At 41.9% G+C, this 27,309-nt stretch overlaps 2 gene segments (V, D, J or C); both read left to right on the top strand.

Moving 5' to 3' along the window:
- The window catches only part of LOC309551358 (immunoglobulin lambda variable 5-39-like), a 195,512-nt gene that overhangs the window by 59,547 nt on the left and 108,656 nt on the right, over positions 1–27,309 (top strand).
- The window catches only part of LOC309551345 (immunoglobulin lambda variable 5-39-like), a 108,412-nt gene continuing 104,089 nt past the window's right edge, over positions 22,987–27,309 (top strand). Inside the window, exons 1-2 of the V gene segment in view lie at positions 22,987–23,069; positions 23,197–23,518.

Here is a 27,309-nt window from a genome sequence, read left to right as displayed (position 1 = left end):
GAGCGGATTTACCTGGCACCTTGGATGCCTTGATACAACTTAGTATCAAAATAGATAGACGATTACGAGAGAGAAAGGCTGAGAAAATGGGAATTCCATTACCCAACCCTTCTCGGGAATCGTCCTTCGATCCTCCTCCTATGGAGGTAGGAACCATCCGCCCACCAATATCGTCTACTGAAAAGGCCAGGAGAAGAACAGAAAATCTCTGTATGTACTGCGCCTCCGCCGAACATTTGATAAGCGTTTGTCCCCTTGTCCACAAGAAAAAGGGTGAGTGTTCACAGGTCTTGCTGGGGGGATTAACGACTTCTTTTACGAATCCCTATCTCTTTATTCGTTTGATCTTGCAGTGGGACCAAATTAGGATCACCACCAAGGCCATGATCGACACAGGATCTTGTGGGAACTACATTGACACTAGTTTTGTTGCTTTAAATAAAATACCTATTATTTCAAAACCCAAACCTGTCTCTGTTAGTTTGATTAACGGTATTCCGTTACCTTCTGGTCCAATTACCACTCAGACACAAGCACTCCTTGCTACTGCTAACGAGTCTCATGTTGAGACCACCACGTTTGATGTGTTACCCTCACCACATTTTCCCATTATTTTGGGACTTCCCTGGTTACATATACATCAACCAACTATTGATTGGAAGACACGGCCCCTAACCTTCCCTTCTCACTATTGCGAGACCACGTGTAACCTCCAATCTCAAAAGAAGATCCTGTCCATGGTGTCAGAGGAAATTACACCACCACCATGCTATCAGGATTTATCAGAAGTCTTCCTTGAGAAAAATGCTCAAGTGTTGCCTCCCCATAGGGACTACGATTGTTCTATTGACCTACTCCCTAATAGTAAGCTACCTTTCGGTCATGTTTATCCTCTTTCTCAGGATGAACTTTCTCATCTCAAGGAATACTTGGATGAGAACTTAGCGAAAGGGTTCATTAGACCCTCTACTTCTTCCACAGCTGCAGGACTTTTCTTTGTCCGCAATAAGGATTTAAGCCTTCGGCCTATTATTGACTATAGGCAATTAAATATTATTAGGATAAAGGATCGCTATCCCTTACCTCTCATCCCGGAACTGATTGAACAAGTGCGTGGAGCCACTTACTTCTCAAAGTTAGACCTTAAAGGGGCTTACAATCTCATCCGCATCCGTAGTGGGGATGAGTGGAAGACGGCATTCAGAACTAGATACGGACTATTCGAATATCTAGTGATGCCGTTTGGGTTGTGTAATGCTCCCGCAGCATTTCAGCGGTTCATAAACGACATCTTCCGAGATCTACTCGATGTCTGTGTCGTAGTATATCTGGACGATATACTCATTTACTCTCAATCCTTGTCTGAACATAAAAGACATGTAAGACTTGTGTTTTCCAGATTGCTCGCACACAACTTGTACGTAAAACTGAAGAAATGCCTATTCCATAAGGAAGAGGTGTTATTCTTAGGATACATCATATCCAAGAACAGCATCAAGATGGATATGAGCAAGATATCCTGTATTCTGGATTGGCCTATACCAACAACTCGTAAGGCCTTACAACGATTTCTTGGATTCTCAAACTTCTATAGGAAGTTCATCAAGAACTTCTCGTCTATTGTGAGACCACTCACACAACTTACAAGTGTTAAGCAAACATTTAAATGGTCTGAAGAAGCAAATAAAGCGTTCAGCTTGTTGAAATCAAGCTTCACTACCGCTCCCATACTACGCCATCCAGACCCATCCCTCCAATACATCCTGGAGGTAGATGCGTCAAATATGGCTGTAGGAGCAGTTCTTTCCCAATGACCTACGAATACTTCACCACTTCATCCAGTTGCCTTCTTCTCTAAATCACTAAGTAACCCAGAGGTGAACTACCCAGTGGGTGAAAAAGAGTTACTTGCCATGAAGTTGGCACTGGAGAATTGGCGACATCTACTTGAGGGCACCCGGTTGCCAATACTCATATATACAGACCATAAAAACCTCCAATATCTCCAGACCAACAAGACCCTTTCCCACCGACAGGTACGTTGGTCACTATTCTTCCTAAGATTCAATTTCTTAGTGACCTATACACCTGCAGACAAAAACAAGAAGGCAGATGCGTTATCACGGTTAACCGAAGATAACTGTGCCGAAATTCCTTCATTACCTATAATACCCCATGACCGTATTATTGGTGTTGTTCGTCCCTTAAAGGAAGAGATTCTGTACAGTCTAAGACTGTATTCACCACCACCTCAACTAATTACTGATGCAGAAGGCTTCCGCTACTTTAAAAACAAACTCTACATACCTCCCGGTATGTGTACCAAAATCTTGGAGTTATCCCATGACGTACCTATGGCAGGACATATGGGTATGACTAAGACATTTAATTTGCTCACTAGGCAATTTTGGTGGCCTGGGATGAAGACGTCTGTACAAAAATTCATCTCTTCATGTGACATCTGTGCAAGGTCCAAAATTGACACTACAAAACCTTCTGGTTTACTTTGCAGTCTACCAATACCCAAAGTTCCATGGGAAGTTGTGTCTTTAGACTTCATAGTGGAATTACCACCGTCCAAGGGATTCACTACCATCCTAGTGTCAGTGGACCATCTGACAAAAATGGCACATTTCATTCCCATTCGCAGACTACCTTCATCTAAGGAAACAGCGGAATTGCTAGTAAAATATGTGTTCAAACTACATGGAATTCCAAAGACTCTTTTATCTGACCGGGGCTCGCAGTTCATCTCTAAGTTTTGGCAAGCTCTATGTCACATACTGCGCATTGAGCGAAAACTTACTTCCCCCTATCACCCGCAGACCAACGGACAAACTGAAAGAGTCAACCAGTGTATTGAACAATATTTGCGTTGCTACACCTCATACCTACAGGATGATTGGGTGGACCTCCTCCCTCTGGCAGAATTTGCTTATAACAATGCAACCCACAGTACTACTAAGCAAAGTCCGTTCTACCTGAACTATGGGTTCCATCCCACAATTCTTCCACCACGCATCCTACCATCAAGTAACCCAGTAGCCTCTGACTATCTCACCCAAATAAAAGACTCTTTGGGCTTACTTAACACCACCATCTCACATGCTCATAGCCAACAAAAGAGGTACTATGACCTCCGCAGAAGACCTTCGCCTCAATATGCTATTGGGGATCTTGTTTGGCTATCTACGAGGAACTTGAGGTTGAAAATTCCTAGTAAAAAGCTTGGACCTCTATTCCTAGGACCTTTCAGAATTGAGAAGCTCATTGGGGAATCTGCAGTTCGACTCACTTTACCGGCAGATCTTAAAACACACCCCACGTTCCATGTATCTCTATTGAAGCCACATACACCCAACCAAGGGATTAGACCTACCATCGCGCCTCCACCTCCAATACAAGTTGAAGGTGGAGAAGAATTTGAGATTAAAGAAATTTTGGATTTTCGTATCCACAGAGGAAAGCTCCAATATTTCATAAGATGGAAAAATTATGGTCCCCAAGATGACACCTGGTTGGATGCTTCTGACGTCCACGCACCCAGGCTTATACGAAGGTTCCACTCCAAATACCCGGAGAGACCAGTGTTATAGGCCTTCCGGAGCCGGCCTTAGGGGGGGGGGGGTACTGTAAGATCCTGGTACCTGCGGTACCCTTCCAGCCTATTATTTGTACATTACGTTCCACCATATAGATAGGTGGAACGCATCTAGTACCTGTCCCTTTAAATTCCATGACCTCATCAGTGAGTGCCGCTCTGAGCGGCTATTTCAACCGCCGGCATTCACTCACATGTGTTCGTGCAAACCGCTTGCTACAGCATTACCTAACGCTGCCGAATCCTCCAGCTATTCCCTAATACCTGGATTGACCGAAGACTTGCTACAACATCTTGTATCTCGTTACAAGATCATTACCTCACCACCGGAACCCTCTCCTTACAAACCTACCAGTGATAAGTACCCCACAGGGGAATACCTTCCTAATCTACTTTCACTACTACTCTGCTTACTAAAGACTATTGCTACTCTAAGAACTATACTGTTACATCTAGCATCTGCACCGCTACTTAGATTGCAAGCTCTTGAGCCTATTACCATCTTGTCACTGCACTAGCCTAGCATCTCCTGTACACTTCATCTGCTCTTCACTACCACCTGCTACCTGTACATGACTGCTATCCTAAGTGCTTACTATCACCATCTGTTACCTCTTACCATTGCTATCACTACCACGCCTGTCCCCTCAGTATCACCTCTATACTTTCACATATAAACATATCACTCCAGGAACATCTTTAATGAGTGTCTGTGTCTGTGTATGTGCTTGCTGAGACAGGCTGATGCACAATGATGAGTCTTGAGAGTTGGATATGGTAGTTCAACACATCTCTACATGACTACTGAGTGTAACTTCCGCAGCTGCAAATCCACACCACACAAATAAACGCCGGAGCGTTACACTTGCCCAACGTTTGACTGCTGGCTTGTCGGAACTGATATCCCGCCAACTACTGCCATATCAACTGGTGGACTCGGAGGCCTTTCGTAAATTTGTGGCCATTGGAACAGGACAATGGAAGGTCCCAGGAAAGAAATATTTCTCGCAGAAGGGCATTCCAGAGCTGTATGGCCATGTTCAGCGGCAAGTGAATATATCTCTGACACACAGTGTTGGTGCCAAGATACATCTGACCACAGACAAATGGTCTAGCAAACACGGGCAGGGAAGGTATATCACTTTTACTGCCCATTGGGTGAACCTTCTGACGGCCGTCAAGCATGTAACCCGTGGCACCCGTGTAGATTTGGTTGTACCGCCACGAATTGCATGCAGGCCTGCCTCTTCTTCTCCTTCTCCTCCTCCTACTTCATCCTCCCTCTCCTCCTCGGCTGACTCCTCCTTTTCTGCTGCTACCGTCTCTTCCGCTGCGCCGCCCAAAATCCCCAGAACCTATTCCTCATGCCAGGTGAGACGTTGCCATGCTGTGCTGCGTCTGTTGTGCCTGGAAGCCAAGAGCCACACTGGTCCTGCACTGCTTTCAGCTTTGTGTTCACAGGCAGATCAGTGGCTGACACCGCTCAATTTGACAGTTGGTAAAATGGTGTGCGACAATGGTGCCAATTTGCTGAGCGTGCTGAAACAGGGCAAAATGACACACGTGCCAAGCATGGCACACGTCCTGAACTTGGTGGTGCAGCGATTTGTTGCCAAATACCCTGGGGTCCAGGACGTCTTGCGGCAGGCCAGGAAAATCTCGGGCCATTTCAGAAGATCTTACACAGCCATGGCTCGCCTTGCTGACATTCAGCGGCGACACAACCTGCCCATCAGGCGTCCTATTTGTGACTGCCCGACGTGATTGAACTCAACGTTGCATATGTTTGATAGGCTGCTCCAGCAGAAATGTGCAGTTAACGACTACCTGTACGAACTCTGCGGCAGGACAGGTTCTGGGGAGCTTGAGTTTTTTTCACCTCACCAGTGGCTGCTCATGCGGGACGCATACAGACTTCTGCGGCCATTCAATGAGATCACCAAACTAGTCAGTCACGGCCAGGGCGCCATCAGTGACATCATACCTTACGCCTTCTTTCTGGAGCATGCATTGCATCGTGTCATTGATCAAGCCATCGAGGAGCAGGAAGATGAGGAAGTCACAATGTTGGATGAATTCCCAGTGGGTGCTACTCCATCTGAGACAAGTCAACAGCAGGAGTCTGAAGAGGAGTCAGAGGAGGATGGTGCTGGGGGGATGAGGAGGAGCAAGAAGAGCACACTTTAAACTTTTCTGGGATCCCTGGTGTTATCCGTGGATGGGGGGAGGAGAACGAGGACGACATTTTCCTGGATGATGAGCTGGAAGCAGGCCACTACACCGCTTCCAGTTTAGAGCGAATGGGGGCCTTCATGCTCCAGTGTTTTAAGGGGGGACCCCCGTATAAAAAGCATAAAGGCCAAGGACCAGAACTGGGTGGCAACATACTTAGACCCCCCGTACAAACAAAAAATGGCGGAAATGTTACCACAATCACAGAGGGCGGTCAGAATGCAGCACTTCCAGGCCTTGCTGCGGGAAATGCTGCATTCTGCTTTTGCATGCGCTGGCAGAGGAATTTCCACTCACAGAGAGACAGATGCGGGTAGCAATCCAACAGCGCCTGCAAGAAGAGGGAGGCTTGAAGATGTCTTGGTCACACTGAGATCCTTCTTTCAGCCGACCCATCGAAAGCTGTACTCCAGATCCAGCATCAGGAAACGCCTAGACCGAAAGGTGTCCGACTACATCGGGTTAACGGACGATGCGGACGCTCTGAGGAGTGATGAACCCCTGGACTACTGGGTGGGCAGGCTTGACCTCTGGCCAGAGCTTGCACAATTTGAAATGTAAATGTTGGCTTGCCCTCGTCCAGTGTCCTGTCCGAAAGGACGTTCAGAGCAGCAGCGGATCGTGACCAATAAGCGCACTCGCCTAGCTCATTACAATGTAGACTACCTCACATTTATTAAAATTAATGAGGCATGGATCTCTGAGGAATTCAACACATGTGACCAGTAGACCATGTTTCATTGAAATTCCTCATGCCAGGCCACAAATATTCGCCAGACCGCCATCCACCCACCCACAACAATTCCTGGTCCTTGTCTTCGCTAAATACAGCAGCATAAAAGGCATTTCATGTCCATTGAATGGCAAATTTTTGGGGCCTTTGAGGGCCGACAATTATTTTTTCTGTGAATGCCTAATGTACCTCCAGCCACAGAATACAACTTTCTTTGCTGTCAGGTAAACCCATGTGGGCTCATTTTTGGGGCCAATACTGGTCGACACTTACTTCTGTATCCTGTGAATGCCTTATGTACCTCCAGCCACCAAACACCTCGTTCTTAGCTGTCAAGTAAACCCATGTGGGCTAATTTTTGGGGCCAATACAGGCCGGCACTTACTTCTGTATCCTGTGAATGCCTAATGTACCTCCAGCCACCAAATACTACGTTCTTAGCTGTCAAGTAAACCCATGTGGGCTTATTTTTGGGGCCTATACAGGCCGACACTTACTTCTGTATCCTGTGAATGCCTAATGTACCTCCAGCCACCAGATACTATGTTCTTAGCTGTCAATTAAACCCATGTGGGCTAATTTATGGGGCCAATACTGGCCGACACTTACTTCTGTATCCTGTGAATGCCTAATGTACCTCCAGCCACCAAATACTACATTCTTAGCTGTCAAGTAAACCCATGTGGGCTAATTTTTGGGGCCTATACAGGCCGACACTTACTTCTGTATCCTGTGAATGCCTAATGTACCTCCAGCCACCAAATACTATGTTCTTAGCAGTCAAGTAAACCCATGTGGGCTAATTTTTGGGGCCAATACTGGCCGACACTTACTTCTGTATCCTGTGAAGGTAAACCCATGTGGGCAAATTTTGGGGCCTATACTTGCCGACACTTACTTCTGTATCCTGTGAATGCCTAATGTACCTTCAGCCACAGAATACAACGTTCTTAAATGTCAGGTAAACCCATGTGGGCTAATTTTTGGGGCCTATAATGGCCGACACTTACTTCTGTATCCTGTGAATGCCTAATGTACCTTCAGCCACAGAATACAACGTTCTTAGCTGTCAGGTAAACCCATGTGGGCTAATTTTTGGGGCCAATACTGGCCGACACTTACTTCTGTATCCTGTGAATGCCTAATGTACTTCCAGCCACCAAATACTAAGTTCTTATCTGTCAAGTAAACCCATGTGGGCTAATTTTTGGGGCCAATACTGGCCGACACTTACTTCTGTATCCTGTGAATGCCTAATGTACCTTCAGCCACAAAATACAACGTTCTTAGCTGCCAGGTAAACCCATGTGGGCTAATTTTTGGGACCTTTCATGGCCGACACTTACTTCTGTATCCTGTGAATGCCTAATGTACCTTCAGCCACAGAATACAATGTTCTTAGCTGTCAGGTAAACGCATGTGGGCTACTTTTTGGGGCCTGTACTGGCCGACACTTACTTCTTTGTCCTGTGAATGCCTAATTTTTCAGACTGGAATTGAAAATCAATGGGTCTGTAAAGGTTCCGCAAAATTGTGGAATGGATGCGGACCCCTTTTACAGATGTGTGAATGGACCCTATATGTATTTGACATGTATTTAGCGGCTGCTGTCAGTTCTGGCTGATTTATGAAAAAAAAAAAAAAAAATTTGCTGTAAAAAAAAAAAAAAAAGATTTTAGGGCAACTTTTCCAATTGCAATACTTCTGTTATGACATTGTCCATGTGCTGGGACTATTTGTGCACAGCTAGTACGTCTTTTGTGGTTGCAAATATGACCTAAAGGTTTTTAAAGTTCGCCTCCCATTAAAGTCAATAGGGCCAGTCACAAATTTGCGGTTCGCGGACTTTTGAGAAAATTTGCGCCTGACGTTCGCGAACCGCCCCGGCCGATGTTCGTCCATCACTAATCCTTATCAAGGAAAAAGTAAATTAGGTTATTGCTGGGGGGAGTACTGTGATCCCTATTACAGCAAATGTTAAACACCTGCTAGTGTTACATGTAGACATTACTTACCATTTATGACATTTTATGAAAATATATACACTACCTGATGAAGTTGCACTTTAAGGACTTAAGGAAAAATCACAAAACAACTGTAATATTAGGTAATATTAGTAAAATGTTATTAAATTCCTTTGATCTTATCTGGGTACCTCCATTGTGAAAAGAACATGAGAATATTGTTGACATATAATCATGAAAATAATAAGTGTTCGCTATCGCACTGGCTAATTACCCTTTTTCTAGCAGTGACTGAAGAGGGCTGTGAATATTCTGATAGTTGTACAATGTGAAGTTTATTATACATCATCCTACAGACAGCTAGGTGTAGGGAGGAGACAGCCGTGTCCTATCAGCTCTGATCACATTTACATTGATGTCTGCACTCTGTATTTAATACACAGGGGAGATGAAATACAATCCAGAGATCTCTGGCTGAGTCACCTGCACCATGTCGTGGTCTGCCCTATTCATCCCCTCTCTATTATTCTGCACAAGTAAGAGGGGAAATGGGTTATTAATGTCTAAGCTGGAGACCAGCTATAGGAGAAAGAGGGAGTTTAATGTACATATTACAAGTGATCCCTGCTCTACTTTTTTATATCAATTTATTTCTGTATTTCAGATTGTGCTGCTCAGGTGAGTGTGACCCAGCCAGCCGCTCAATCAGTCTCTCCTGGGAACACGGTGACATTGTCTTGTACACTTACTGGGCTCAGTATAGGTGATCGCTATGTACTCTGGTATCAGCAGAAAACAGGAAACACACCACGGTATCTGTTAAATTATAAAAGCGAAAGTGACAAAAACCAAGGAGCCGGGGTCCCTGATCGGTTCTCTGGATCCAAAGACACCTCAGAGAACACCGCATATTTAACCATTAAGTCAGTGATGTTAGAAGATGAAGCAGATTATTATTGCTTTTTGTCCACTGTCAGCGTGTTACACACTGTTACATTCTAAGGAAGGACTTATACACAATACTTACACAGAACTGGGTCATTTTTCAGTAGCCGGATTTTAGACATCCTATTCTATTTTAGACATTCTATTTCATGGCTTCCTTTTTAATTTTTTTTTTTTGTATTTTGTTTATTATTATTTAATGCCATTCACACAGCCATAGGCAGCTGCTGTACACTAAACTACAGTCGTGTCTGGCAGCTGCCCGTTCTTCTGGCTGCAGTGAACCTTCCGGTAGGGGTGGTGTCATTCCTGTGATGCCAATGATTCAGGCCCATTTTTTCCTTTCAATGACACCATCGACTCAAAGTTGTTTTTTTTATTACAGTCACACCACCGTCATTTCAGTGACACAGCTATGCAGGAACATTTCTTCCTTTCAGTGACACCACCAGCCCAGGGACATTTTTTCCTTTGCCACTGTTAGCTCCATGTTTGCGCATTAATTTTAAACTTTTCGGTTCATTGCTGGTGCTATTTAATTGCATGCCACAAACATTCCAAACATTTGGCATGTATCAATATTAGCCCATTTCCTCTTCTCCACCCAATTGGTGGTGGGCCAGTAGGGTGGATAACAGATGGGGGGGTTGTGGGGTGGTGGAGTGCTTGGTGGGGGGGGGGGGGCGACGTTTTCTAACTTTGCTTTGGGCACTGGATGATCTTGTCTTGGCACTTCTCATTTGTCCCTCTTTTTGGTCTGACGAATAGACTTTGTTGAATTAATCTACTATTTAAAGTGGTAATAAATTCATGCCAGGATCTGCACAGAGGAAAATAGCAAGAATGAGTGTGCAAAAACAAAATCTCCCCTACCCCTTTTTCCTCTTTTTTTTTTTTTTTTACACTGTAGTTACACTGTAGATCCTTCCTCTTTCTAAACATTCTCTAAACGTACCTTCTCTTCTATTATTATCCCCCATTTCTGTCCCCTATCTTTATACTTTTTTGTAGTTCCTATTGTTTTTTTTTCAAAACTTCCTCCTCCCTTACATCGACCCGCCCTTAGAGATATGCATATATACCATTCACTGCTGTACTTATTTATTGCCACCTCTTCAGTTTATTACCCAACTCTAGTCAACTTATCAACTATTGTTATTCACCTAGCTACAACCAGGTATATTATGTACCACTGTTACTAGAGTCTTTGGGACCAATGTGGAAGGTCTATGAATTCATCCTACGATCCAAGATTTTTTATTTTTTTTGCTTAAGTTGAATCATTTTCCCTGTGTTGTGCAAAATCTCAATAAAAGTCTTGTATAAGGAAAATATAAAGCATTCTGTATGTGACATTTCAGATCTCACATGACTCTCTTTCAAAGACCCCTTGAACTTTTCGACCTTTTGCCACATTTCAGGCTTCAAACATAAAGATATAAAACTGTAATTTTTTTTGAAGAATCAACAACAAGTGGGACACAATCATGAAGTGGAACGAAATGTATTGGATATTTCAAACTTTTTTAACAAATAAAAAAACTGAAAAATTGGGCGTGCAAAATTATTCAGCCCCTTTACTTTCAGTGCAGCAAACTCTCTCCAGAAGTTCAGTGAGGATCTCTGAATGATCCAATGTTGACCTAAATGACTAATGATGATAAATAGAATCCACCTGTGTGTAATCAAGTCTCCTGCACTGTAGTTTCAGAGGTCCGTTTAAAGCGCAGAGAGCATCATGAAGAACAAGGAACACACCAGGCAGGTTCGAGATACTGTTGTGGAGAAGTTTAAAGCCGGATTTGGATACAAAAAGATTTCCCAAGCTTTAAACATCCCAAGGAGCACTGTGCAAGCGATAATATTGAAACGGAAGGAGTATCAGACCACTGCAAATCTACGAAGACCTGGCCGTCCCTCTAAACTTTCAGCTCACACAAGGAGAAGACTGATCAAAAATGCAGCCAAGAGCCATACAGCCATTATCACTCTGGATGAACTGCAGAGATCTACAGCTGAGGTGGGAGACTCTGTCCATAGGACAACAATCAGTCATATACTGCACAAATCTGGCCTTTATGGAAGAGTGGCAAGAAGAAAGCCATTTCTTAAAGATATACATAAAAAGTGTCGTTTAAAGTTTGCCACAAGCCACCTGGGAGACACACCAAAATATTAAAAGCAACACAGCTCATCACCCTGAACACACCATCCCCACTGTCAAACATGGTGGTGGCAGCATCATGGTTTGGGCTTGCTTTTCTTCAGCAGGGACAGGGAAGATGGTTAAAATTGATGGGAAGATGGATGGAGCCAAATACAGGACCATTCTGGAAGAAAACCTGATGGAGTCTGCAAAAGACCTGAGACTGGGATGGAGATTTGTCTTCCAACAAGACAATGATCCAAAACATAAAGCAAAATCTACAATGGAATGGTACGCAAATAAACATATCCAGGTGTTAGAATGGCCAAGTCAAAGTCCAGACCTGAATCCAATCGAGAATCTGTGGAAAGAACTGAAAACTGCTGTTCACAAATGCTCTCCATCCAACCTCACTGAGCTCGAGCAGTTTTGCAAGGAGGAATGGGCAAAAATTTCAGTCTCTCGATGTGCAAAACTTATAGAGACATACCCCAAGCGACTTACAGCTGTAATCGCAGCAAAAGGTGGCGCTACAAAGTATTAACTTAACCACTTGCCGACCGCCGCACGACTATTTACGTCGGCGGTCAGCCCCTCACAGGCAGAGCGACGTAGGGCTATGTCGCTAGCCTGTGAGGGTCTAGGGAGCAAGCGCGTGCCGCCGGAGGCACGCTCCCACGTGGTCACGGACCCCCACCGCGCGTGTGACCGGCGAACCCTATGTCCGCCGGTCACTCGCGATCGTCTGTTAGAGCGGGAGAAAGGCAGGCGGCTAATGTAAACAAGCCGTCTGTCATTCTCCCCTGTGTAGGAATGGTGATCATACGGTTCTACTATGTAGGACCGTTGATCACTGTTCCTACACCTCAAGCCACAGCCAATCACAGTTAGAAGCACGCCCCTAGGGACACACATAACCCCTCCCTCTCAAAATAAGTTAATCCCTTCACTGCCAGTGTAATTTTACAGTAACAATGCATATGTATAGCACTGATTACTGTAGAAATGTCACTGGTAACCCCAAAAGTGTCAAAAATGTCAGTCAAGGGTCCGATCTGTCCACCACAATGTCCCAGTCCCGCAAAAAAAAAAATTGCAGATCGCCGCCATTACGCGTTAAAAAAAAAACAACAAAAATGACAAAAATCTTTCCCTTTGTTAGTAAACGCAATAACTTTTGTGCAAACCAATCAAAATACGCTTTTTGCGATTTTTTTTTTTACCAAACATATGGTCCAAAATGTTAAAAAACGTTTGATTTTTACTTTTTTAGGGGGGAATTTCATATAAAAAATGTGAAAAATATTATTTTTGCAAAATTGACGCTGTTTTTTTGTTTATAAAAAGTAAAAATCGCACAGGTGATCAAATACCACCAAAAGAAAGCTCTGTTTGTGGGAAAAAAGGACGTCAAATTCGTTTAAGTACAGCGTCGCACGACCGCGCAATTGTCCGTTAAAGTCACGCAGTGCCAAATCGCAAAATAGGCCCTGGTCAGGAAGGGGGGTAAAATCTTCCGGGGCTTAAGTGGTTAAGGGGGCTGAATAATTTTGCACGCCCAATTTTTCTGTTTTTTATTTGTTAAAAATGTTTGAAATATCCAATAAATTCCGTTCCACTTCATGATTGTGTCCCACTTGTTGTTGATTCTTCACAAAAAATTACAGTTTTATATCTTTATGTTTGAAGCCTGAAATGTGGCAAAAGTTCGAAAAAGTTCAAGGGGGCTGAATACTTTTGCAATGCACTGTATATGACATGGCTAAAGTAAAACTCAAGCTGAAACTATTTGAAGGATTGGAACCTCAGTCATTGTTTTTGTCTGTGTTCCAGCTGTAGACAACTATGGAAATATGGCTGAGGTTCTAAAATTTCCCTTGTCTGTTACAAAAAAGTATTGAGTTCCCTGTTAGGCTGGATTCACAGAACTGTAATGTGGTGAAGTGACTCATGTAAGTGCATTTTTTCCTAACAACACTCCAACACATCTGGATTGCAACACACAACAATGCATGGCAATGTTCAACTGCATGCTGTGGTGCACTGTATTGCTGGTGCCTGCACCTTTTTCTGTGCATTTTGCTACAATGACATCCAGTTCAAATAAATGGGCTCCCTTAATGCAAATAATTGTAGCACCTTCCTTGTCAGGCTTCTAGAGTTGAGGTAAATTTTTGTTTTTACTTCCCTGTAGCAGGGGAGCAGTGTTTAATTGCTCTTATCTCTTCTGGGTTCTGCTGGTGCAGGTTCAACTACTTCCCCCTGCATTCCAATGAGCACTGGAATATAGTGGGTGGGAAAGTTAGACCCTGGCCTGAATATTCATACAGCCTCAGCTAATCCCTGGTCAGGAGAGTGGCCAGTAGGGGGCTGACAGGTGAATAATAAGGCTGGGCCTAGAACAGCAGTCTCTTGTTCCTGGGGAGTAAGACCCAGCCCGGGGGCTGAGGCACCCCTGGGCTGACAGCTGCAGAACAGAAGAAGCCCCTTTTTGGGGTTCCAGCTCCAGTTTGAACTCAGGGACCACTGTCGATAGTATCCTTAAGCAGTGCTAGAAGTGCTGCAGAGGATCCAGGCCGGAGGCATCAAATACAGGGACTGGTTGGTATTACAGGAGGCATTACAGTACCCAGAGCACAATGAGTACTAGCCTCTGAGATCCTAGAGACTGTCCTTGCACCTTTGGAGGAGCTCACTACAGTTTCTTGATTCAGGTTTATACCTCTGCCAAGGGGTCCCCTGTGTTGTAGTTCTCTAAAGTTCTAATTTTAAGAGGGAGGTTGCATCCTGAAAAAGCAGATTCCTTTCCAATGCCATGTATTGAATTTTTACCAGTTTTGGAATATCCCAAGGCTCACCCTCACCCCATCCAATTTAAATCAGCAAATAAACCGCAAAAAGACATGCTTGACCTGTTTCTGACTTGAGTGACTGTGAACTACTGTCCGCCTGGCTGCAGGGAATGGAACCTGTGACCAAACAACCAACACGGTCTGGGGTCTATGCTACATAATGGTAATGTATGTACGACAAAATGCTGCATGTTAATATGTGTGCATTAAACAAAATGCACAAAGGTAATTGGCCCCTAAAGATTTCTGATTGCTATACTTTTTTTGGATGCTATAATTTATTTTTTCTTGTTCAATAATTTTATTGAAGAAAATTTTTCAAGAATTACAGTTAATGAAGGATAGTACAATAAGCGCTAACATGTTTACAATGGTAACTGAGACAACAATGCAGAAGTGTGGACAGAATTCATAGAAGAATATTTCCAAAGCATGTTACCTAAGAGAGAGCAATAATTCTCAGAAAGAGAAGAAAGGAAGTGGGTTGACAGTAGAACCACAGGGAGGAGGATGGGGAGGTTGGTTGTGTCATTAGTAGTTTTTATATTTGGATGCATCTGGTCATCCTAGAGAACCATTAGTCAGTGAGACCTCACTTGGAGTATTGTGCGCAGTACTGGAGGCCATATCTCCAGAAGGATATAGATACTCTAGAGAGAGTTCAGAGAAGAGCTACTAAACTAGTACATGGATTGCAGGAAAAAACTTACCAGGAAAGGTTAAAGGACCTTAACATGTATAGCTTGGAAGAAAGAAGAGACAGAGGGGATATGATAGAAACTCTTAAATACATAAAGGAAAAAGGGGAATGGTCTAGCACTTGCAATTGTAAACACCTCCATCCCTAAATTGTGCAAAAACAACAGAGAGGTGGCCCTAAATGGGACTTTATATGAGGTTGAATACAATAGTCATGGAAGATAAAAAATATAAAAATTATAAATTTTATTATTAAATGAAGATATATGATAAATGTAGGCATGAATATATATACATAACCACAGGTGTCATTACAAGCATATAAAACACGTAAAACATAATGGAAAAATAGCAGCATTACAGCAATATCAACATAGTGACAACATATCAACATGGATATTGTATAACAAAGGGTAATTGGTGTATAAAACTCTACGCGTTTCGTGGGTCCCTACGCCCACTCATCAGGAGTATGTAGATGATTCTGTTAAAAAATGAACAGATGAAATGTAAATGTCTGCTATGCATTACGTAAGACAAAAAATATATAAGGATTCAACAAATGTGTAACCCGAATAGGGAAACCACACTTACATCTAACTGAATCAAAACTGGTCTGCGCTGCCAAAGGAGAGGGTGTCAACGTCTTGTCCGGGAGCTGAAGGGGCAAGACCATGCCGCAACACAGTGGGGAGCCAGGTGAGGAAAGATGTATAGTAAAAGAAGGGGCGGTATTGTTTGTCGATTGTAGATAAAATGACACTGGCTGAGAATACATAAATGAATATATCGGAATATCAGACTATGGAAAAAATATTAATGGTAGTAATATATAATAATGTTAATAATATATCTTAGTTGTATCACGTGGTGATACCAAAAAAAGGGAAGGGGGTATTATGTATAAAAAGTATATTTCAACAGAGCCAGTGTCAGAATCGAAAAATAGAGGGGGGGGGGGGGAGGAGAACATGGTCAGAAAGAGAAAAAAAAAAAAAATAGAAAGCGCAGGGAGACTTAGAACCCAAGAAAGAGTGCTAATCTTGGTGCAAGGAAGAAGCAAAAAGAGTGGTAAAGTACTGTGACATAGAAGTAAGTGGGCTTGTAGAATGTGTGAAAAACATTAGTAAAATAGATACATGCAGGGAGTGTTGATAGTAAGATGAAGTGGATACAAAGTAGCGATGTAGTGAAATTGTAAACAGATTGAGACAGATCGTGGGATAAGGAACTGAACTTCAGATAGAAAAGGCGAGAGGAGTGAAAGGCAGGGAGGAGTGAAGAGACAAAGATACAGGGTGTTTCTTGAGACGGGAGCTCAAGGCAGTAGAAAGGACAGAGTGAATAGAGGAAAGTGTGCACTAGCCAATGAAGTGACCAAAGAAAAGGAAGAAAACAGAACATAAGAGTGAAGGAGTGTGGAAAGAAGTGATTCCTCACCTGAATGAGCACAAGGGCTGCATGCATGTCTCGTCCCTAACGCCATGTATACGGTGGGACAGACACAAGCAAAAGCTTATGTAGGTCAGCATGGAAAAAGCCAGCAACAGCTGGCAACCATGACCGTGAGATTGAAATACACCGCCACCACGTGCAAACGCCGCTGATGCAGAGGTACACGTAGTAGGCAGGGACATGACGCCAATATATAGGTGGCTCCTCCCATTGGGGGAGGAGTCAGCAAGGGAGAAGGATCTCCCTATAATATATTGCAGCTCCCGGAGTAGATGCGAACCTGCCACCAGAGGGAGTGCATAAACCAATGAGATTGTGTTAGAAGTCTAATTGCAAAGATGGAAATATATAGAAAAGTTATTGATGGGGTTATGAATAAAAATATATATGACTACTTAGATCCATACTATGGTTTGTATGGGTCAGACTACAGCAGTGCGAGACCATAGGCGGGCCGTGGGTGTCTTCCACCCGGGGAATACTAGAAAAAGGGGAATGGTCTAGCACTTGCAATTGTAAACACCTCCATCCCTAAATTGTGCAAAAACAACAGAGAGGTGGCCCTAAATGGGACTTTATATGAGGTTGAATACAATAGTCATGGAAGATAAAAAATATAAAAATTATAAATTTTATTATCAAATGAAGATATATGATAAATGTAGGCATGAATATATATACATAACCACAGGTGTCATTACAAGCATATAAAACAAATCCTTATATATTTTTTGTCTTACGTAATGCATAGCAGACATTTACATTTCATCTGTTCATTTTTTAACAGAATCATCTACATACTCCTGATGAGTGGGCGTAGGGACCCACGAAACGCGTAGAGTTTTTTTTTACACCAATTACCCTTTGTTATACAATATCCATGTTGATATGTTGTCACTATGTTGATATTGCTGTAATGCTGCTATTTTTCCATTATGTTTTACGTGTTTTATATGCTTGTAATGACACCTGTGGTTATGTATATATATTCATGCCTACATTTATCATATATCTTCATTTGATAATAAAATTTATAATTTTTATATTTTTTATCTTCCATGACTATTGTATTCAACCTCATATAAAGTCCCATTTAGGGCCACCTCTCTGTTGTTTTTAAATACATAAAGGGAATCAACTCGGTAAAGGAGGAGAGCATATTTAAAAGAAGAAAAACTACCACAAGAGGACACAGTTTTAAATTAGAGGGGCAAAGGTTTAAAAGTAATATGAGGAAGTATTACTTTACTGAGAGAGTAGTGGATGCATGGAATAACCTTCCTGCAGAAGTGGTAGCTGCAAATACAGTGAAGGAGTTTAAGCATGCATGGGATAGGCATAAGGCTATCCTTCATATAAGATAGGGCCAGGGACTATTCATAGGATTCAGATATATTGGGCAGACTAGATGGGCCAAATGGTTCTTATCTGCCGACACATTCTATGTTTCTATGTTTCTATGATTAAAATTGCACAGCACATAACATTTTTGTAAATTTAAGCATGGCATCTAGTATAGTATCTATTCATTTTTCATTAGAGATAGTCCAGTGAAGTCCGGACTTAATTTCATCTATAGTATGGAATCTAGAGAGCCATACTTTTGTAATAGTTTTTATTGTAGCTGTCAAAACATGGTCATCATGACAAATTGGTATTTTGTGAGACCTTCAGGCATCAAATTTATAAGCACTTAGATTTATACCGGTGGGGACCAGCAACAAGTAAGAACACAGCACAGCACATATTTTTGTAAATTTAAGCATGGCATCTAGTATAGTATCTATTCATTTTTCATTAGAGATAGTCCAGTGAAGTCCGGACTTAATTTCATCTATAGTATGGAATCTAGAGAGCCATACTTTTGTAATAGTTTTTATTGTAGCTGTCAAAACATGGTCATCATGACAAATTGGTATTTTGTGAGACCTTCAGGCATCAAATTTATAAGCACTTAGATTTATACCGGTGGGGACCAGCAACAAGTAAGAAGCCCTAACCCCAAAAAAAACACTTAGAGGATCATGCTGTTGATAATTTCTCTTTGCACTATCCTATTGATTTCCAGTCTTTATTTGTAAGGTGGGTTGCTCTCTACATATGCTTTCTTGCTGTAAGATTGTTTTGCTATGAATTGTGAAACTTGACTGCCAGTGTAATTAAAGTGGAACGTTAAGTAACTTTAAAGTCTACATAAATACATTCCTGACATGTCAACTCAACAGTAGCATTAAAAAAATGAAAATGTTATCTTCAAAAACAGCCTTTGACCTCCTGTGATTATGCCTAGAGGTAGAGATGATATCATCAGTCTTCTGCAGGCGGCAGAAAGCATTTCCTTAGTCTCCTGCCCCAATGATCAGACATTGTAGTAAGTCACAAGGTGAGAGGCTACAGCAGGGGCAGATCTGTCAGACATGTGAGAACACAACCAAGTGCACAAACACAATGGTTTACAAGAATACTGTATGTTATTTCTGTATCAGCATCCCGGTCCAGGAAATAGATGCTGAACCCTGGATAGAGCCTGAACAAAGACAGTGGTATCCTTATATAAAAAAAAAAAAATACATTGTGATATTGTTAGGGGGAGTACTGTAATCTCTGTAAGAAGTAATAAATACCCACTAGTGTGCTAGTGAAAATGAAGGCCCCTTGAACAGCTTTAGGGGAAGGGAGCCTTGAATGATGGAAGCATGGCATTACAGTAGGAATTGATCTGAATCAAGGAGGTTAAGTGGCTCCATTTGGATTGGCTACCAGGACACGAGGTAATGGGGCAGAGTCCGAACTCTAGAAAATGTACACTGAGCTGGCAGAAGAGTTGCCCGCCCACCCATCCGCTCTGATGTTTTGTCACAGCTTTATTGGCAGTTTTGACCTTGCCAGCAATTGACGCTGTTGTAATGGGCTATGTCCTCAAGTTAAATTCTGGGGTCAGTCTAATGCCTGTCTGGCACTGATGGTAAGGACAGGCCTCTTAGACTATGTCGGTTTATGGTTGATGGATGCTAACAGTAAAACTGTGACTGGCAGGGCCACTGATAGGGCAGTACAGCCAGCTCTCTTGTACCGGGCCCGGCTCAGCAGGGGGGCCCAGGTAGCTTTATTCTTCAACTATGGTGAAAGCACTTTGCCTAGGTAAAAGCATTTGACAAGGCTCCTAGGCTTGCTGTTACATTAAATATATTTTACCTGTGCCCCATCAGTGCAGCAGAGGGGCCCAGGAGGTGATTAGCAGAGAGGGACTATTTTTTTTTTTTTCATTTTGGGGCGCAGGTGTCTAAAGCCAGTGCAGCATTTTTTTCAAAGTTCCGGCTAATGACAGCCTGTCTCTGGCGGAGGCGTTCTCCCTTCCTCCCTCAGTAACTAAGGAGGTCAGAGGATGGGGCTGTAGCAGGGCGGCGGGAGGTGATTGAAGAGATAGGTGGCTGAGGGCGCAGGCAGCACAGGGATTCTGATACACAAGCAGGCTCACAATTTGTGTCTTCTAGAAGGTACAGAGACACATTCATACTGTATACAGACAGTAAAAATGTGCAGCTGAGCCACTGTTTTACCATCCCCCTAACCACTCCCCCTTATGCTGCAAAGGCACTGCTACCATAGTGCGGCTGTATTGGCAGGGTGTTATATAAAACACCCTGCGGCCGTACTACAGAAGCAGCGCCTTTGCAGAAAAAGGGGGGGGGGGTGGTAAAACAATGGCTCAGCTGCATATTTTTACTCCCTCCCACCCAAACACAAAGGTACACAAGACCTAACAGTTAGCATCTCACTGTGTGTGTAAATCTGACAAGTTGATTTGGTAGCTGTGCAGCCTCCAGATCGCTTCCACACCTCCATAAGTGCTTCCATTCCCTCCCTCATGTGCCCTGCTATGTTTCCCATCAGCGCACCTGGGACCTGCATGCCGGGTGCCTCTGTGTAGAAGAGAAGGAGATCAGCGAACGTCTGTTCATTGCTCTCCCCTTCCTGTTAATGACCTGGAAGGGACATGTAAAACGTAATTTCTGGGTCATGATGTCACTGTTCACAGAATGGCTGGGGGAATACGCCAGTGGAGTGTAATCCGCACTCCATTAGCTTCATTGGAGGGCAGGTGAAACATCAGGGATTTTTAAACCTGTGATGTCTCATTAAAGAGGACCTGTCACCACACAATGAATCACATAGGGGACTTTTTGTTTCCTATGTGATGAAAAAAAAGCTTAGAAAAAATAAAATGTTAAAAAAAAAATCAAAGTTATACACATACGAACATAAATGCATGCACCAAGGGGTGCCTATGCAGAAAATTGTCCATTGCACTACACATGTTACATAACACTGCGCATGCTGGAGCAATAATTCTAGGCCCATCATTCATACAGTAGTTTAGCTCTAAACTGATGACCTGTAGGGGCTTTGAAAACATTGCCTATAAAAAGTATAGGGTACCAGAGTCTCTGGTTTACAGGCACACGCAATTTTAAGACTTGACATTTTGGGTATCTATTTATTTGGCACAACCTGATCTATTACATTTTCCACAGAAATGGGTAATATATTGCTTTTATGTGCCCTATAATTAACATTATTGTATTATTTAAAAAAAAAATAAGTTGCGCTAATATTGTGTGACATAAAAACATTTGAACTACCACCATTTTATTCTTAAGAGTGTCTGCTTTCAGAAAATGTAATGTCACTGCATACTGACAATCATAAGTGGTTGAGGCATTTCCCCGCCCCACAGCCACACGTATACACAAATCATGTATATATGTGGCTGCGGAGCATGGAGTGCCTCAACCACTTATGATTGGCAGGGCACTGCAGCGGGCGCGCGGGGGGGGGCCCTGTCAGGTAGGTTGTATGGGGCCCCATGAAATCTAACAGCAGCCCTGGTGACTGGCATTGTTTTTTGGTAAATTCTGGGGTCAGTCTAAGGCCTGTCAGGCACTGATGGTAAGGACAGGCCTCTTAGACTATGTCAGTTTATGGTTTATGGGTGCTCACAGTATACCTGTGACAGGCATTGGTTATTTGTTACATTTGGAAAAGTTCAGTAAAGCTGTGGCCTTGTCCTTTCCAAATTAATCAGCCTCCGTGTCATTTTTGGGCAAGGTGTTGGTCTGTTGATTGGTTACATGAACATATGCTTCTCAGCAGTCATGTGTACATGATGCTACCGTGTTTCCCCGAAAATAAGCCCGGGTCTTATATTAATTTTGGCACCAAAAGACACAGTAGGACTTATTTTCGGGGTAGGTCTTACTTTCATGTGCTGTCCCTCTCTTCCCTCTCTGCGTGCCAAGAATCCTGTGTGAACCAAGTTTAGTGTATATAAAATCCTAGGATGCTCTTTATTAGTGTTTTATATATGTCCAGTGTGTGTTTTTGTAATACAATTGTGTGAAATACCTTCATTACTGCTCTGTGCTCAGCTACAGTAATCTCCCACTGTCTCCTGTCTTTCTTCTCTCATACCGTGGCTGTCAGACTCAGAGGGGGATATCAGCCCCTCCCCTCTGCAGTTTACACAGAAGCGTAGGGTAGATTAGATTACAATAGTGTGAAATACCTTCTTCATCGCTGCTCCGGGCTCAGCTGATCTGCCGCCCTCTTCTCCCCCGCTGACAGCTGGGGGTCACGGAAGTGCCGATGTAAAGGTATTTCCCACAATTCTAATCGAACACCCTGCGCTTACACTGCATAGGGGAGGGGCTGAGATCCCCTTCTGACAGGACAGCTAAGGTATGAGAGGAGACAGAATCAGCTGAGAGCAGAGCGGCGATGCAAGGAATGTATTTCACAGTATTACAAAAACACACATTGGACATTATTTAAAACACTAATAAAGTGCATCCTAGGATTTTTCCTACACTAAACTAGGGCTTATTTTCAGGGTAGGGCTTATATTGCAGCCCTCCCCAAAAATAACACTAGGTCTTACTTTCAGGGTAGGCCTTACTTTCGGGGAAACACGGTAGTTGCAAATTAAGCACTTGGCAAAATCACACTGCAACTCTAATATTAGGTAATGTTAGTAAACGGTTATTAAATCCCTTAGATTACTTTTATCTGGGCATCTCCATCATGTTCATGATGGAGATGCCCAGATAAAAGTAATTCATGAATAATGTTGGAGAATATTCTGGAAATAATAAGTGTTCAGTATCACCCTGGCACTGGCTTACATCTTCTAGCAGTGACTGAAGATTGCTGTGAATATTTTGATAGTTGTACAATGTGAAGTTTATTATACATCATCCTACAGACAGCTAGGTGTAGGGAGGAGACAGCCATGTCCTATCAGCTCTGATCACATTTACATTGATGTCTGCACTCTGTATTTAATACACAGGGGAGATAGAATACAATCCAGAGATCTCTGGCTGAGTCACCTGCACCATGTCGTGGTCTGCCCTATTCATTACCTCTCTATTATTCTGCACAAGTAAGAGGGGAAATGGGTTATTAATGTCTAAGCTGGAGACCAGCTATAGGAGAAAGAGGGAGTTTAATGTACATATTACAAGTGATCCCTGCTCTACTTTTTATATCAATTTATTTCTGTATTTCAGATTGTGCTGCTCAGGTGAGTGTGACCCAGCCAGCCGCTCAATCAGTCTCTCCTGGGAACACGGTGACAGTGTCATGTACACTTACTGGGTTCAATATAGGTGATCGCTATGTGAACTGGTATCAGCAGAAAACAGGGGACAGACCCCGGTATCTGTTATGGTATTACAGTGACAGCAGCAAACACCAAGGAGCCGGGGTCCCTGATCGCTTCTCCGGATCCAAAGACACCCCAAAGAACACCGGATATTTAACCATTAAGTCAGTGATGTTAGAAGATGAAGCAGATTATTATTGCTGTGCGTGGTATTCTGCTGGCAGCATGTTACACACTGTTACACTCTAATGAGGAACTTATACACATTACTTGCACAGGACTGGGCCATTATCTAATAGCAGAACATATTTTAGTTTTTCTATTATACTGTATAACCTCTTTTTTAGTTTTTATTTTGTATTGTGTTTATTATTCATTTACTCATATGTAAATTCAGAGCAGTAACAAGGTACTGTATACATACCTCCCAACTTTCTGAGATGGGAATGAGGGACACCTTTTAGCAAAAATATGTAGACATAGGACACACCCATGCCACACCCCTTAAGGGGAATTGTTAAAAAAAAAAAAGGATTATTTCAACCCAGAAGTGCTTTTTTTTTTTTAACCACTACTAATTCTTTATACTGGATATTGAAATTAGAAATTTTATGAAAGGTTTAGCACTGGGAAAAACGTTTTAAAAGATAAAAAGTGCATTTTATATACAACTATATAGAGCAGACCAAAATGAGGGACAATGAGGTGGAAAGAAGGACTTTGTTCCAAATCATGGACAGTCCCTCGAAACCAGGGAGAGTTGGGAGCTATGTGTATATATGACCAGATAATTAAAGCAGCATTAAATCCAAAAGCAAACGATTATTGTATTGCAGCTTACCAGTTGTTAGTTGTGATGGCTATATTAGTTTCCTTTTTATGCTCTCTTTTTTTCTATTTTCATCTAGCGATCCAGCCAGCAAGTCTGTTGTTTATCCAAAGCACAAGCTCTCCAGCAGGATGTATCAGGTTACATGAATGAGACAGAACACTTAACACTGGCAGAGGTGATTAAAATGAGTAGCTTTATTTATTCATGCAAAATCTGTATCCTAAAAGGAAAAAAAAAAATCTGCTAATAAAATTAACACAACCCCAACTCCCCCCCCCCCCCCCAACCCCTAGACTGACAATGCTTCTGTTTGCTTTGCCTCATGTGCTTTTCCTCCAGAGTTGTGGAGGAATGAGCACAGGAGGCACAGCAGACTAATACAGGAGGTGTGTTACTGGCCAGATCAGCAGAAGAAAACTGAGGGGAAAAAGCCAATGAAAAGAAAACTAATGTAGCCACCACATTTAATGAATGACAAGCTGCAGTATGATACATTTTTGGTTTTGGGTTTTATACTGTTTTGAAGATCATTTCTAGGTCTCTTGAAGTATAATGTTTGTACATAACAAGCAACACTATTTTCAAAGATATTACTAGGTAAAAAAAAAAAAAAATCTTGCCATTACTTATAGTGATTTTTAGCACATATTGAGCCCTCACATTTAAACTGGCTTCCAGTCCGCCATAGGTAAGTGCATTAATAAGACGGCGTATAAGATCACGCAGGAAGAATTTAAACACATGATGTGTTATATTGATACAAATATGTTATCATGTGTAAATTTAAAGCCTAATGGCAGATAGTTTTTTTTTTTTTTTTTTTTTTAATTTCAAATTGTTCTCTTGTATATTACATGTGTAGTTCTATATAGACAGACAACACAATATACATGAATTAGTAAAATATCACATATCTTTTCTTCATCTATAAAGAAAACCATTCTTCTTCTATGTCTCACATTTCATATATCATCTTCTGCTGTGTTTTGCAGTCAAATAACAGTTCTTCCGAGAAAATAAAGTGGATCAGTTTACATCTGCATGCACACGAGCGTAATAAAAAAATCTAGGAATTGTGAGAAAAATCCACTGTAACAAATGCTCAGTCTTAAAAAAGAAATTCGCATGTGCTGTCTAAAATTTTTTGATCCAATGGATGCTGCTGCTAACATCTCAATGTGTTCCAACATCAAATCAATGAAATAAAAATGTAGCTTCATTCAAAAAAACTAAATTCAGTTAAATAAACTTCTGTTCTAAGTATGAAGTGAAGTTTTCTACTCTAGACTAAGTCAATGCAAATGTGACAATATATATATTTTTATTTCATGCTCCCAAGTAATATTCTATACAGACTCTCTGGAAGTGTATTTATGTTCTGTATGGTTTGTTAAATTCCTAATAATCTCTTTCTTTATTTAAAATAAAAAAAAAAAAGTTAATAAAATAGTGTAGTCAACTTTAATAAACCACCTCATATGTTTCTCACATACGAATAATGCCTCAATATAAATGAAATAAATAAATAATAACCAATAATATCATTTAAATGTAAAAAACTACGTAAATCAATGAAAACACCCGCCAGCCAACCTTACCTCATAGATTGCAATCCAATCTCCAAAGTAATCATAAATCATATATATAAAGAAAAAGTGCATAAAAAGTGATCACATATAAATTCATAAATTGAATAGCCAAAATACAAAATAAACACCCCACTGGGGTGTAAACTCCTCTAGGCTGACAGAATTATGAAGTGAGAATGGGGAAACTATGCATAATAGCATGATTAAGAATATGTGAAAAGTAAAAGTCCTACCAAAACTTCTGAGATGGTTCAATGAGGAAATCCCACTTCACCAGGTTGAAGTGTTTTTTAAATTAAATTCACTGATGTGTCTTCAAAATATTACACCACTGTGTTCCACCACCTTCAGGTGTACATGCTCACCTTCATATCTGACCTACAGATCAGTAAACACTCAATCAGATCAGTATCCAGGATCCCAAGTATGGAATGTCCCCACAGGTAAGCTATGTATGCCCCATCACTATCTCGCTCAGATGGATCAACATTCAAACATAAGGAACAAGAGAAGGCTTCCCATAGTGCAGTGTTACTTTTATTATTTAAAATAAATAGGCTAAAATGTCACTCAAAAGTAAAAAGGGCTCCAAAATTCATTACCAGCATATGTGGACAGACTGGGTGTACCAAGATGGCAGAAATCCATCCGGGATCAGAAGTGACGTCACCACGCTTCTGTCCTATGCGGTACATCACACCCCACGTGGCATCATCAGGGATAGGAAGGTGGTGACAAGCACTGGACTAATAACAGCCAGTTGTATATTCATAACCATAAAAACTAATAAATCGTCAGTGGCCATATTTGTGGAGACCAGCACACTGGGTGGTTTATTAAAATTGACTATATTGTTTAATTTAATTACATTTTTTGAATGAAGCGGCGCTACACTACTTTTTTTTACAGTCTTCTGTTCTAGCCACTATACTGAAATAACATGCTTATGCACATATGAAAACTGCTTACAAGCACACCTTATCCTACCTAATTGCAAGCAACCTAGCGCTTGGTGAGGAGATAACTCACACTCTAAATTGGTAAATGCTGCTACTTGATAAGAAACATATATATAAAAAAAGAATATTAAAACACACAGATGGTCAATATTCCTGTAGCGCAAGGGTGAAGAGCAAAATCACAACCCCTACCAGAAGCGTCAGCTACCACTGACAACCATAAGATAAATAAAATATAATTAAAATAAATTAAATTTTAACACCAATGCAGTATAGTTCATCAATGATATGCAGCAATAGTCCATGAGATATCCGTTATGGAGAAGTAAATTGTGGGTGCAGATGTATGGGGTCACCAACCATCACCACTGTGCTCTGAAGGGGGAGATGCAATGCCCACTCACCGACTTCATAGGCTCAGCCACTCTCATGACAGAGCAAACAGACAAGTAATCACAATTTCCTCCAGATTTCCAAGACCGGAATCACTAGCTCAGGACCAATCACTTATCAGACATGCAAGGGGAGAGAAATGCTCCACTAGTGTAATAACGTTTAACTCCGCTTTATTGCACACACAGTAAATAAATTGCACTCACATTTCCTTGGTAAAATTACAGCATATCAGATCAGGAGGT

This window comes from Pelophylax lessonae (genome assembly GCF_965119305.1).
Source record: "Pelophylax lessonae genome assembly, chromosome: 1".
In the NCBI taxonomy this organism is placed as follows: Eukaryota; Metazoa; Chordata; class Amphibia; order Anura; family Ranidae; genus Pelophylax; species Pelophylax lessonae.
The sequence above is the reverse complement of the archived record's forward strand: the minus strand, read 5'-3'. Positions and strand labels throughout refer to the sequence as shown.